At 33.8% G+C, this 15656-nt stretch overlaps 1 long non-coding RNA gene across 1 annotated transcript; it reads right to left on the bottom strand.

The window, feature by feature from the left end:
* Positions 1–10865: 10865 nt before the first annotated feature.
* Positions 10866–13689, bottom strand: LOC128155569 (uncharacterized). The gene is made up of 2 exons (XR_008239617.1): positions 13641–13689; positions 10866–11412 (listed from the first exon to the last, which is right to left on the bottom strand). It is a non-coding gene; the product is annotated as an uncharacterized LOC128155569 (long non-coding RNA).
* Between the last annotated feature and the right edge of the window lie 1967 nt (positions 13690–15656).

Raw genomic sequence — 15656 nt, 5'->3', positions numbered from 1 at the left:
TGTATATGATTATACCTCAATATGATTATTCTATATAACGTGACACCTGAATGATTCTAGACAATCACGTTCCAGGGCAATAAAACTTCATATTTCCCTATCATCGTTTTATTTCTCTTCATATTCCTTCCCCTTCGAATTTTCATTTCATGATTATGAAAAATCCCGAGAATGAGCATACGATGTTATTAAATGATTAACTCTATTAAAAAAATTGTTATAATTTTTTTCATTTCGGAAAACTGTCATACAAAGAAACCGGTAAACATAAACTACAGTATTGCTGTTAAAATTAGAATTGAAAAAAAAAACCGATTAGAAACCCATGTATTCTAAATTATCACATGTCAATTTATTTCCCCAGAAAAAATCTTCTTTTTAAGAACCAATCGTCCAGGAATGCTGAAACTTATTTGGTAGTATCGTCAGGTAGGGCAAATTCAAAGTTGTGAAATTTATGACCCCTGGGGGTAGGGTGGGGCCACGTTTGGGGGTCGAATTTCTAAATTTCTACATAGGAAAATATAGAGTAAATCTTTAAACATCTTATCACAAACTAACCAACCAGGAAAGCTAAAATTTAATAGGAGTGTAGATTCAAAGTAGGGTGGGGCCACAATGGGGGATCGAGTTTTAACATAGGAAAGTATAGAGTAAATCTTTTGAAATCTTAATCTAAAAAATCAATCAGTCAAAAAAGCTTAAAGTAGTATGGAGGCATCCTTGGGTAGCGTAGATTCAAGTTTGTTCAAATCATGATCCCTGGGGCTAATGGTGGGGCCACAATGGGGGGGGGGGGTTTGAATTTTTCATGGAATGTATAGAGAACAATCATCCTCTCAGAAATCAAATGACAAGAAAAGCTGAAACTTGTGTGGAAGCAACCTCAGGTAGGGTGAATTCCAGTGTGTTCAAATCATGATCCCTGGGGATGGGGTGAGGGTCACAACGAGAGGGGGACTTTTTACATATGAATATAAAAAATCTTTAAAAATTTAATTTCTTCTAAAAACATTTGCCAAGAAAAGTTGTAACATAAGTGAAAGCAATCTCAGAGAATGTAGATTTAAATTCGTTATAATTAAATTCTTGAGGAGCAGGGTGGTGCCACATTGAGGATCCAATTTTACAAAAGATGACATTTTAATTATTCACAAAAACTGATGTTATAATATATGGTTTCACTTATATGCAAGAATTTTACATTTTGCTGATTCTTTAAAATTGTTTAGGCTTTGGCCCCTGGACGTTTCTTGAGCCCCAGATGGGGCACATCGTTGATTTAGGTTTATATCCCATATATAAACAATTGTTTTGGATCTGTTTGAGAATTCTAATGCACAACGTGATATGATTATAATATCATCCTGTTAGAAAAGTGACTTTATTATAAACATAAGAATATCCAGGGGGAATATTGTTTTTAGCTCACCTGAACCGAAGGTTCAAGTGAGCTTTTCTGATCACCCGTCGTCCGTCGTCCGTCCGTCCGTCCGTCCGTCCGTCTGTAAACTTTTCACATTTTTGACTTCTTCTCAAAAACCTCTGGGCCAAATTTAACCAAACTTGGTACAAAGCATCCTTATGAAAAGGGGATTATAAATTGTTAAAATAAAGGGTACAACCCTTTCAAAAGGGGAGATAATTACAAAACAGTGAAAATAGGGTGCATGGCTTTAAAAATCTTCTTCCCAAGAACCACTGCACCAGAAATGTCAATATTTACACAAAAGCTTGTATATATAGTGAAGATTCTAAATTGTAAAAATCGTGACCCCGGACCAAAACTGGGGCCCGAGGTGGGGGTCAAAATTTAACATGTAAATACATTGGAAAAATGTTTAAAAATCTTCTTCTCAAGAACCACTGCACCAGAAATCCCAATATTTACTCAAAAGCTTGTATATATAGTGAAGATTCTAAATTGTAAAAATCGTGACCCCCGGACCAAAACTGGGGCCTCCGGCGGGGATCAAAGTTTAACATTGAAATACATTGGAAAAATGTTTAAAAATCTTCATATCAAAAACCACTGCACCAGAAATGCCAATATTTACACAAAAGCTTGTATATATAGTGAAGATTCTAAATTGTAAAAATCGTGATCCCCGGACCAAAACTGGGGCCCCAGGCGGGGTTCAAAATTAAACATGGAAATACGTAGGAAAAGTTTAAAAATCATCTTCTCAGGACCCACTGCACCAAAAATGCCAACATTTACACAAAAGCGTGTATATATAGTGAAGATTCTAAATTATAAAAATCATGACTCCCGGACAAAAACTGGGGCCCGAGGCAGGGTTCAAAGTTTAACATAGAACTCCATAGGATAAATGTTTTAAAATCTCATATCAAGAACCACTGCACCAGAAAAGCAAATATTCAAACAAAAGCTTTTATTTATAGTGAAAATTCTAAATTGTAGAAATTGTGACTCCTGACCAAAACTGGGGCCCAGGCGGGGTTCAAAGTTTAACATAAAAATCCATTGGATAAATGTTTAAAAATCATCTTTTCAAGACCCACTGCACCAGAAATGCCAACATTTACACAAAAGTTTGTATATATAGTGAAGATTCTAAATTATAAAAATCGTGACTCTCAGACCAAAACTGGGGCCCCAGGCGGGGTTCAAAATTTAACATAGAAATCCATAGGATAAATGTTTAAAAATCTTCATATCAAGAACCACTGCACCAGAAAAGCAAATATTCAAACAAAAGCTTTTATATATAGTGAAAATTCTAAATTGTAAAAATTGTGACCCCCAGACCAAAACTGGGGCCCCAGGCGGGGTTCAAAGTTTTACATATATAAGAAAAATGTTTTAAAATCTTCTTCTCAAGAACTACAATGCAACAGTTTGGGATATCACTATGCATACATCCTTGGCATTTGTAGATTCTAAAGTGTTAAAATCATGATCCTCGGAGTAATACTGGGGCATCAAGAGGGGTTCAACGTTTAACATAGATATATATATATATGAAACATGTTTTAAAAAAATCTTTTCGAGAACTACAATGTCATACTTTGTGAGATTACTTTACTTGGATCCTCAAATAGTGAAAACTTTAAATTATAGAAGCGATCTAATACTGGAGCCCCAGGAGAAGGGGTTCAATGTTTCACATAGAAAGATAGAAGGGAACATGTTTAAAAATCTTATGGAAGAGAACTACAATGCTTCAATTTGTGAGATTACTATGCAAGCATTCTCAAATTGTAAAGTTTCTAAATTGTGGAAGCCGTGACCCCCAGACTAATATTAGGGCCCAAGAAGGGGATCAAAATTAACATAGATATATATAGGGAACAGGTTTAAAAATCTTCTTCTCAAGAACTACAGTGCAACAGTTTGTGAGATTACTATGCAAGCATCATTGGCTATTCTAGATTCTAAATTGGTAGAATCGTGACCCCCGGACTATTACTGGGGCCCCAAGACCCCCAGACCAATACTGAGGCCCCAAGAGGGGTTCAAAGTTTAACATAGAAATATATATGGAAAATGTTTAAAAAAATTTCTTCTTGAGAACTACAATGCTACAGTTTGTGAGATTACAATGCAAGGATCCTCAAATAGTGTAGTTGTTAAAGCCAACCATAAACCCCGGACCAAAACTGGGGCCCCAGAAAGGGGTTCAAAGTTTAAAATAGTAAAAACATACATGTATGCTATTAAATAGAATGTTACAAGGAACTGTTGTTCAGGTGAGCGATGTGGCCCATGGGCCTCTTTTTTATTTATACAGGATCTACATGTATTAAGTTATGTAATATACATGTACATTATGTATATAATTGTATGAATTTTTGTATTATGACTTCATTTTTGTCATGCATATTGTTGCTCAGGTGAGCGATGACGCCCATGGGCTTCTTGTTTTGTACTTAATATGGTTATTTTAGCATGCAAATGTTTTCAATATTATGCTGTCTAATAGTATTTACTAGTTAATAATTACTAGTCATGTTTTTGTTTAATTTTTACCTTCAATTTTTAAACAAAGCATGATATTTGAATAAGAGGGAAAAATTATTTTCTGCAAAATAGATAAAAAAACACTTGAAACATATTGAATGCCATTTGGTTTTAAAATCATTTTGAACACACAATTTCGCATATACGTGTACTGACACTTTTAATCAGCACAATCCCACTATATTACAATGGCACTGTTTGTAGATTTTGGTACGCATTCACCAGTTCAATTCAATATTTTTCATGCATTGCACATATTCAAGGGTTACATATAAATGTTATATAAAACTAGAGACGAGCTCGTTGCAAGCAACGATTAGGTCTTCCGTCGTAGCTGCGTCATACTTGTGACGTAATACAAAAATTGATACCTGACCATGGTGCAATATTAGATGTATAAACACTGTGTAAAAGAAACAAAGTACACGTATATAAGCAAATACAGATCTTTAAAAGTTGTCTGAAGTTTGATTCGCCGCATGTTGTTTTTTTTTGCATGTGCATTTTATTTTGAGAAACTTATCTTATCATCATTGACTCAATATACACAGAATATATATGGACGACGATTATAATCACACAGTGGGTATGCCCGGTATGAACGTAAAAAGACCAAACATTTTACTCGCACTTTTTATCGAAAGCAAGGGCCAATGAATCTTTTAGAATGTATGCGGAGATCCTGGAAATATTACAGGGGGTTCTGAAGAATAATTTTGTTTTTTGAAGGGGGGGGGGGGGGAGGGGGCATGCGCGGATAAGAAAAATTTTCCTGGGGTGGGGGGGGGTGTGAGTGTCTGACGGTTATTTGAGTTTGCCTGGGGATGTCCGAGGCATATTTTTGTAATTTTATATTGTACATGTAATGGAAAGAAATTTTGCGGGGGTTGTGGTGGGGTCTGGAACCCTCACCCTACTCTTCTAGATTCGCGCACGGGGAAGACCGATGCCGGTAATTTAACGGTAATTTTAACCATTTTTATTTAATTAATCATTTTCAAAATTATCGGAATTCCAATATTACCTTTAAACGCAGTTAAAACTTAAAATACGAACCATTTAGTCTCAGTGAGTATTCGGCCAACATGCGTCCGCGTACGAAAGAAATGGCAATATTCAAGAAATTTGGATGGACGATCTGGGTCCTAGGTCGTCCATCCGATTCTTTTTCAGACTAAGAGCTACAGAACTGCACTTAGAGAATGTTAAACTGATTATGTCAATTTATTTTCTCTCAAAGAATCAGTTTTTTTAATCAATAAAGTTTTACCTTAAAAAAAAAAAGAAATCTGGCACAATTTTCAATGTTAGCATTTTACAATTTAAAGGTCTAATAAAATTTTGAATGAAGTTTCAAGATGCTACTCTTCGTTGTTTTATACGAAATATTGCATGAAAAAATGATTTACATCGCATATATATTATAGAACTAATTTCTTCTCTTTTTTATTTACAGCAAAATAAATCCAAGAAAAAATCTAAATATATTTTTTTCCTTTATATGTATTAATGAAAACGTTGATCAGCAAGGGCCGGTTCTATGTCGTGCAAGCACCTACTTAATAGATTGTTACACGGATCTACCACGATGACAAATATCGAAAAGGCAATATTGTGGGTGAAGGATGAAAGTGTAGTTTGTTTTTTAGGTTTATTTTTGATAATTGTATTTATCGGGATCAATTTGGTCTGCTGGTTTGTTTTGTTTATTGAAAAGGGGAATAAAGAAAATTAGTAATTTCCGATATGAAGTCAAGCATATATTTTCATATTATCATTGACTTAAAACATGTTGGAAAAAAGAAATATTGTATCAAGCAGTTAGTTATTATGCGCAGATCATGCATTCCTCTATTGTTTTCACAATTGCATGTATCAGTTACTACACGTATTTGCTTACGGAGAAATAAATTTCCAAAGAGATGATATAGTTATCAGTTAAGTTCCAGATTGTCTTCTGCACATGCAAGCACCTGTGTAATCCTGATTTAAAAATAGGTATAATGGCCGGGGGGGGGGGGGTCATCGCAACAAAATTGTGTATTAGCGTACTAGAGTGTACATTGTTAATTAATGATTGATGTTGAATTGTTATTAACAAACAAAATCATAAATTCATAATAACAAACACTAAAATGCCAGGGAGTTCTGCTGGACGCGATTTCATCTGTCTTCAATTAATAGGGTGTAAGGATGCCCGCCTACTTAATACATATGCTCACGCGTCAACCGATTAAAAATGACTGTATTTTGGATTTATAAATCGTTCTAAAACATTCGATCTGATATATCGTTGTTAACAATTCAAAACTTTGAACGATTAAATTTATTTTTATACCTACCCCGACCCTCACGGAAAAATCCATTCAGATCAATGGAAATTTCATTTACAAGACTCCGCGCCAGAATCAGAATGTCTCATTCATTAATTTTTTCGTAGTTATAGTGGACAAGTCCAAAATAGGAATTTTGAGACACATCATACAATGTGAACATATGCCATGAATGCAGTTTACTTTGCGTCTATTTTCTTATTTTGAGAGTCCTTTTTATCATGTTTATCATGGATTGAAAATGACGGAAGGCCCTTGAATGTTGTTATCTTTATGCAGGCACGTAGCATCCTTTTTGAAAGTGGGGGGGGGGGGGGGGGCAGACTCATCCAAAAAATCTTGACAAGCAAAAAAAAAAAAAAAAAAAGAAACTTTCCCAAAATCTTCAAAATCCTAATCCGGGGGGGGGGGGGGGAGGGGGGGTCTGGCGTAGTATGTATATAACTTCAATTTCAATCCTTATTTCCTTATTTTTATATAAATTTTTTACATCCTTGAAAATTCAATTTTTTATAAGTAAATTTTAAAAAAATTAGTTGCTGTGAGAAAAAGTGCGGGGGGGGGGGGGGGCACCCACAAGCTTGAATTAATAATTGCCTTTAATGTGTCAACATTTATATTCATAATTGATGAAAACGTTATATGGGATGTAATAAGCAAGAGTGTTCAATGAAAAGGGTTTTCACATTGCACGTGTGTAATCCTGATTTAAAAATAGATTGCCATATTTGAAAGGTAAAAAAAAAAAAGAAAAAGAGGAAGGTGTCATCGCAAAAAGATGATACACATTGTGTAAGTAGTACAATGTAAGTAATAGTTGGTGTTGGATTATCATCATTAACAAAGAATCATCAGTTTGGATTTATTAAAACAAATATAAATTCATATAATTGGAATATTTACTGGAGGGGCTACGTACAAGTAATTCGCCGAAGTGGGGTACGTGTGACCCGATTTTTGATCAATTGGGCGATTTCATTCATCTGGAAAAGGGTTTCACTCGCGTGTACAAACGTAAATGTACATCAAAGAATTGTTAGTCAATTAAGTGTGTATGTTAATTCGATAGATTTCTTCTAAAACATTCAATCCAAAGTATAATATATGTAGTTAATAGTGGACACCCTCCCAATGGATCTATGCCGATGGATCTATCTGAGATCTCAGCTGTTGCGTGAATGGTAAAGAAAGACTTCGCGCCATAATACGTCTCATTCATAATTTTGGCTCGCCGATTTGTGGGCGAGTCCAAGTTAGGCCAGAGCACATGATGTGTAGGTGGTGTTACCCACTCTATTTTCTTAACTGGTCATATACTAAATAGAGATATCATGGATCTTTCAGTTTTGTCGGAGCATGTAATAAATGGAACCAAAAAATAAAGTAATTCTAATTGAATTAAATTGAAGTTAAAATGTAAATACCCCCTCCCACCTACGGATTAGGATTTTTAAAATTCCCCATTTTTTGAATTCCTTGTCAAAATTTTTTTTTGATGAAGCTGCCCACCTAACCCCCCCCCCCCCCCCCCCCCCCCCCCCACACACACACTTTCAAATAACGATGCTAAATGTACGTGTTTGAATATCCTTTCCTATATGGTTAGAAATAACAAAATGTCTTTGATTTTGCATCTAATATATAACAAATTCAATTTTCAATATGGCTGTTTGAGATTATTCGATACATGTACATTCCTAAAATGATTTAAAATAATGAAATGATTTAGTTTCCAGTGATATACAGGTACATGCACTCGATCGAAGAAAAAGATTGAAATTGCTTCTAAACTCAGCACGTTCAGTTTAATAATTTATGATCCGCAGCGAAAATTAAATTTCATTTCTTATAAGATAGCCTAATTGATAGATGCATGCTTCCATTGAATAAATTTGGGTAGTCAGGCAAGCTTTTGGAAAGCTATTGCTTGTATAATATTAAGGTCAGACGCGACCTTCATGTATCTTCCATTTTTTCCTATCTCCACAATGTGAATTAAGATTTCCACTTTGTTATTTCATAATTAAATTTTTATGTAATATGATTTTTTTGGTTTGAATATAAAGTGTTCATATTAAAATATATAGTATGACTTTACTTATAAGCATTCAAATGCATTTTGTGTGCTATTTTAAGGAAAGTTCGAAATATTCTAGCTCCAAAACGAGCCTGGTAATGTACTCTAAATTTTTTGGAATTAACAGGTTTAAATGTTAATAAATAAGGAATGAAATATCAAGGAAAATTATATAAAATTGAGGAACGTCTCGTCTGTCCTTAATTAAAATAATATAAATAGACATCATAAATCCCATATCAAACGACATATAACCACTTGAATCTGCGCGTCTTTTAATGAATTTATGAACAGCGGCAATTCTAAGGTAATGTTAGCTGCAACTTGTATGAAAAATTTCGGATGGTACTCAATTTTTCCAGACGGAGAGCTACATATATGCAGCTAAGGTAACTAATAATGCTTCCGATGAAATACTTTGTTTAGTAATGCAAGGTTTTAAGAGAGCAATACTTATTTGTTTAAAAAATAACACCCTAATACTTCGCATTTCATTCGCTGTTTGTAGAACAAGCAGAACCAGTATCAGTTCGATCCCTACCGTATGTACATTGTTCGAATTTAATAGCCCTTGCATTGCATTGCTTTGCATGTACAAAATATCTTTTAAAAATTCAACACTGAAAGTGTTTATCTATATGGCTATTAATCTATATGCACATGTACACATAGCGTACACATGTGATTCAAAATACCCCAAACGGAAATATTCACTTATTGAGTCTACATTTTATAGAATTTGCAAAAAATACATTGCGGGTCTGAATGTTTGTTAATGTGTCAATCTATCAATAAACAGTTTGTTAATTATTTTCGATTGCTAAGGCTACATCGTTTTTGATGAACATTGAATAACATTTTTTCCATGCCATTATTTCCACGGAAGATAGCGAGTACAATTATAAAGCACAATTTATTTAATTATCTCTTTAATATTGTGTACTAGTATGTAATAAATAATTTATAAACCGAAGGTTGTTTGGTATTTTCGTTTGTAGATGCATTGCAAGTAAAAAACGTGAAACGCGGGGCAAGCTTTGGATTCAAATATTATCGTATACGAATATAAGTTCACTTTTTAAAATCATCTCCACGATGATAATATTATACCCATCGGAAATCAGTATTTTGTTTTGCTTTAAAAGAAATTTGTTCTATCGGGAGCAATCCCGCGTTCGTTTAAATTGCCAGCGTACATTTGTCATGTCAGTAATACACATTGTGCTTTATATGACGGCCGTGTATACGAACTGTAGAAAAGTTGAGTTTAATTACCATGCATTCGAACCATTTTATTAACACATCTCCCAGTACTGAAACAATTCAAAATGTCTCTGTTACAGTAACACAGTGGGGCGTTAAACATGTGTACGTCCAGCTCTACAAGCATATGCACTGTCGTCAAGGCGACGGCCTGAATACAGCTAGCGACTCTTCTATCGATCGGTTACCTGAGTCTCGTAATGCATCTAAATATAGAAAGGGGCACAGTTATGAAACAAACAACAAAAATAAGGTCAAAGACGTTCATCTTTATTAAATGAATATGTACATATGAATAAAACCATTTGGGAATTTTATGTAGAATTATTTTTGCGCGCTGCATGTATCAGTTAGTGCATTACAAAAAGCCCTTTCATAACCTCCCAAACGTGCGCACCCCCCAAAAAATGGACCGAACTGACAACAATTGTTTCTGCAAATACTGGCTATAAATTACGAAAACATTAAATTGAATACCACGGAAGGATTCAAAATTAATTTCTTTACAACTTTGCTTCAATAATGCATTAGAAATTTTTATTCCTTTACAAGTTATTGACAAGAAACTTTTGACGCATCTAACTCCCTAATTATAGGGGTCAGCCCCTTTTTCTGTATACCGAATGAAAGGTCTTGGTAAGACCAAGATCTTTTAAAATACATGTTATAACAAATTTTTATCAGGTAGAAAACTAACACGGAAAATACGCGAATTTTTTTTGAATTTTTTTCTTACCTTTGTTTCAACATCTATACCACCCCTTTTATTTGCATTTAAATAATGAATAAAATATATCTCGCACAAATTCAATGTATTAGCTTCCAAACCAGCCCATCTTTGAGACTCTGCCAGTCATCGTTATAGCTAAACCCCCCTGGACAAAAGAAGTCGTTAAATTTTACTAAAAGGGGAATAACTCAAAACCGGATGGGGATTTTCCTCAACTAAAATATGCAACGACAACATCACGCGGCATGTTATCAGTCCTGAAAATTTCAAAACAATCGGTGAACAAACGAGCGAGATATTAAGGATCAAAGTTGGCGTCTAGAAGAAAAAAAAAAATAATAAGAAATTTGAAAATTTTTCAGAATAATAGTAAGGTCTTCCGTTGGAAACGGAAGACCTTAATAAACATTGTTCAGAACAAATTACTTATTGTTTCAAGGATCCACTATGAATTAATTTTTAAACATAATATAGCAATGTTTTTGTTTTGTTTTTATTGTTCGCTTTATTTCATGATTATACAATGCACAAAACTACAATGTATCTCCAAATATAACATTATGGTAGGTTGATTTTTTTTTATACATTTATCATGTTTATACACATTCGTCTATAGAATCATTTGATATCGTAATGACAACCTGGAACTTAGAACTTATGAGGAAAGATGATCTGTTTTTGTTGAAAGTTGTTTAGCATATGATTTTCAAGGATACGATACATATAGAGTTTATTATGCAAATATTTATTTACATAAATGCATAAGGCAGAAGGCAATGCCTATGTAAGCTTTCTTCATAAAAGAGTTAATTTGGCGAGGACCTTCCCATTGCTACATGCATCCGCTTGTTCACCACCGATTGACACTCATCGCAGCTTATGAAATGTTGTCCACAGTTCCAACAAAACAAAATGTGACAACATGGTAGGAAAACACACGAACGATAGCTTCCTTTACACAGTCGGCACATGGCGAAATATTGATGGCCCTTACATTCGTTTTCTTGATCTTTTTGGACGTTAACTACAATAAATGATAAAGATTTCATAGCAATAATTATTTATCAATATATAAATACAACCTTTCAGATATTGTTTACAGATCGAGATAAGTACTTTGCTTGATGAATTTCTCCGCCATTTCTAAAAAAGATGGCGGAAAGGAAAATAAAAACAGTTCAGATACGAAAGTAATTTAAATTAATACCCAGATTTTTTTAAACAAACAGATTAACAAGATCTCAACATACTACTAAGTATGTTATGTAAAATTTTTGAAAAATTCAATATTGTGAACAAGATTCGAATTTAAAAACAAACGAAAAGTATTCAGATTTGAATTTTTTTCTTTAGAATTATTTGTTATTCCCGAGTAAGAAAAGCATCGAAAATTCTTTAAAAATAAATATAAGAATTCTCTCAATTTTATTTTTGCGATAGATAAGCTATATAAACAATAAAAGTAAATTTGCCATCCGTTTTCTGTCATGCGCAGTCAATACACAGACACTGCGCATTAAATAGATGATAGATCTAGAACAAGAGGCCAACAGACTTGACGGTCACCTGAGTACCATTGCACTTGAGTAGATCTAGTAGGAAGTCTCATGTTTGCATTTTAAATTTCAGTTTTGGGTCTAAACCTTAATCCAAATTTTCCTCTGACAAGAACCCTCTTTTCTTAATTGACGTTTGCAAACACCAATTCATAAATTAGGCGAGGGCAGAGGAGGCAAGAGTCAGAAAATTATCAGATTATCTACACCCAAGCTCCAGGACCAAAAATTGTAAAATTTGGTTAAAATGAGACCTGAAGGTCTGTAATAGTCAATCAGTATTCAGTTTCTTTGAAAATGCAAACAAGCATTAAACGCACATGAAAATAAAGTATATTTCCTGAAATAGAACATATCTTAATTTAATGTGGCCAAGTGACAGGTTTTCTTTGAAGTTTTTATGTGAACAACTGTAAACAGTTTACAGTCCACGTACGACCAATGGCAATAAGTTACCCGAGTGTTTGAACTGACCTAAAAATATATGTTCATTATAAAGCCACATTAGTCCCCCTCACCACAAAAAAAACCTCTCAACCTCTTCCCCATGGGCAGTGAAATTCTCTTTTTAAAAAGAGGACATTATGGACATAATAACAATGCATTTAGTTTATCTCCAACAACAGTGAAAGTACAGAAAAATATGTTTAAAATTTTCATAATTTTCACTTTGTTGCTATATTGGCGCTACCTTAAGGGTCTAAACCCCTGACCAAGAGTCACAATATATTACAATTTAGGTAGAGGGCTTTCTGAAAAAAAAACCAATAATGCATTCAGCATTCTCAAACATATATGAAAGTATATATATGGTCATTTTGGCCCCACCCTAGGGTCTGAACCCCTTGCCCATGGGCTATGAATTTACAGTTTTGGCAGAGGGCTTCATGGACTTCAAAATTAGGCATTTAGTTTTTTTTCCCACTTGTGCCGAGTAGAGAAGATTATTTTAAAACTTAATACATTTTCTCTATATGTACATAATGGCCCTGCTCTAGATCCTAAACCCCTAACCCAGGGGCCTTGGATTTCACAATTTTGAAAGAGGGCTTCATGGACATCATAACCATGCATCTATTTTTTCTCAAAAATTTATGGGAATAAAGAAGGAGATTTTTGTAAGAAATAATTTGTTTTCACTATATGATCATTTTGGCCTAACCCATGGGCCTGAACCCCAGGCCCAGAGGCTATGAATTTCACAATTTTGGTAGAGAGCTTCATGGACCTGATAATCATGCAACCAGATTTTTATCCACATTGATGGGAGTAGAGAAGAACATTTTTTAAAATATTTAATACATTTTCACTAAACGCCCATATAAGCTCCAACGTAGAGCCCTTGACCTGGTGGATTGGGGTTTTTTTTGCTTATTCGTGGGGATGTATTTTCGTGGATACGTCGGTTTTCAGGTTAGTGAAAAAAAATAAAAGTTTAAATTAAGGGATGTTAACAATAGATTATTATTATGAACATTAACCAAGAATATAGTTATTAAAACCCCGAAACTTTAAGATTTTTCACTTAATTTACCAAAATTGAAGCCCACGAAAATTATTAAAACCACCGTGTCTACTATGCACCATATAAATATCTGACTATTTTCATGTAATGGATATCTAATGATATTTAAAAAAGCGATGTCCCAAATTTAGGGGTTTAAACCAAGAAATAATTGTTATGTGTTTCACCTACCTTCTCTGTGAAATCCCAATTAGAATTTTAAAAAAATCCATATTAAGTACTGTGGTTTCATTAATATTCAAGGCTATCAGTTTTCGTGGATAAAGTGAAAATCACAGTTTCAAGCATACGTAAATTCGTGGCCAATGATCCTGTCAATACAAAATATTAGTAGAAATTGCAGTTCAATGAATATTTAATTTCAAGGATAAACTTAACAACGAAATCAACGAAAATTGGTATTCAACGAATATTAATGAAACCACAGATATATTTTAAATATATATCAACATATATGAATACAATGTATATACTCTTACTGCTACCAACGATAAAATGTAAATATTTATAAGCGTATACGACCTTATACTCGTTCTACTAGCAACGAAAAAAAATATGCATTAATGAATCATAATAAGAAGAACGAGGGAGCCAGTTCCATTTTCCAATCATCGATATCGAATTTTATTTATGGCCGTGGGATTTAATTTCGTTATATAAATGTAAAGACCTGGTGCATTAATTTCAGGAGATTTATAGCGAATGGTGGTTACATATAAAAGTTGAAGGGTGCATTCATTGTAGGGGAGATATCGCGGTCGATGTCTACGAAGAAATTAAAGGGTCCATAAATGCATAAAAACTCAATATCTTTTCAATTAAACTATTGGAATAATGGCTTTCTTATTTCATGACATAAAATTTGATCTCCTAATCATCGTTTATGGCGTTTTGCCTTTAATTTCAATACCCATAACCAAATTGGTCTCTGTTGAAGTATTAGATTAAGTTCGATATAAAAAAAACCCTATTAGCCTGATTCCTAAGCATGTCTAAAAATACTAAACGGATATTCAAAATAGTTTGTGGTTGTTTTTGTTTTTTAATTATTAATTAATTATTATTAATTCGTAACACCAGTAGCATTTTGTCTAATTATCTTACTATTTTTTCATGATTATTGAGATTGTTTAAACTTCAGTTGTACTTACTTTAGGAAATTAGGATGAAAACATTTAAAATGGTTAAATTGATCCATACAATCAAGATGGCATGCAGCTCCAAATTCATTTTAAAAAGAGACTATGTTTTAGGCTAGTTTTTTTTTTTACAATTACGGCTGTGACTTAGATCTTGCAGCATGGGTTTTGTTATTGCATTGTTTTTACTCTAAGGTGGTACTGTATGTGCGTCTGTGTCCAAATTTGACCAAAGGTAAAGAAAATCAAGCTTGATGTGTGACGGGCAAGATCAGTAAGAGCGTTGGAAACAGGGTCATAATGAAATAGGCATTTATAAGGTTTAAAAGTTTAAATATTTAATTCATACTTAGTTGGGAATGATATTGCTTTCTCTTTACCAATCCTGGCTTTTCATATCCTTTTAAAATGTGTTTTGTACAACATATAATGTGGAATGTTCAACGAAACACCAGTTAGTTTAATAACCGTATCTTCTTATACCAGATCTCCTACCTTTAGCTGTTGCAAAACTCCACTCCTGAAATCACTGATGGCGTCATTGAAAGTTAACCCGATCAACAAGTAAAAAGCATCATTTTGAAAAACGCATGGAAATGCATTTACCATGTTTCGTCTCTAATTACTTAGAAAGGGATTGTGAGTTTATGTTAGAGGGTACATCATTACATGAACTACCTCCGTAGCTAGCATCCATATCTATTTAAACGACTTGGGCATTGATCTTTTACACTTATTAAGCTCACATGGTGGCCCTGCTTGTTGCTTGTTGTACTGATGATATTCCAGATTCGCGACTTCATTTATGTAATCAGTCATTGGTCCTCAACAGAGAAACGGGTCACAGCCCGACCAGAATAAAAATCAAATGGTGGTATTCTGTACAGTAAATTGACAATAATTTAAAACACATCGATCTAGAATGATGTGTCGTGATACTGTAAATATATATGGGCCACTGCCAATGTTAATCAAAGTACTGAAGTACTGAAAGCCGGGCTCTTTTGGTGTGTCTTTATGCATATTGTGTAGTAAAGACTTCTCTCTC

The sequence above is a fragment of the Crassostrea angulata genome, chromosome 7 (assembly GCF_025612915.1).
Source record: "Crassostrea angulata isolate pt1a10 chromosome 7, ASM2561291v2, whole genome shotgun sequence".
Lineage (NCBI taxonomy): Eukaryota > Metazoa > Mollusca > Bivalvia > Ostreida > Ostreidae > Magallana > Magallana angulata.
The sequence above is the reverse complement of the archived record's forward strand: the minus strand, read 5'-3'. Positions and strand labels throughout refer to the sequence as shown.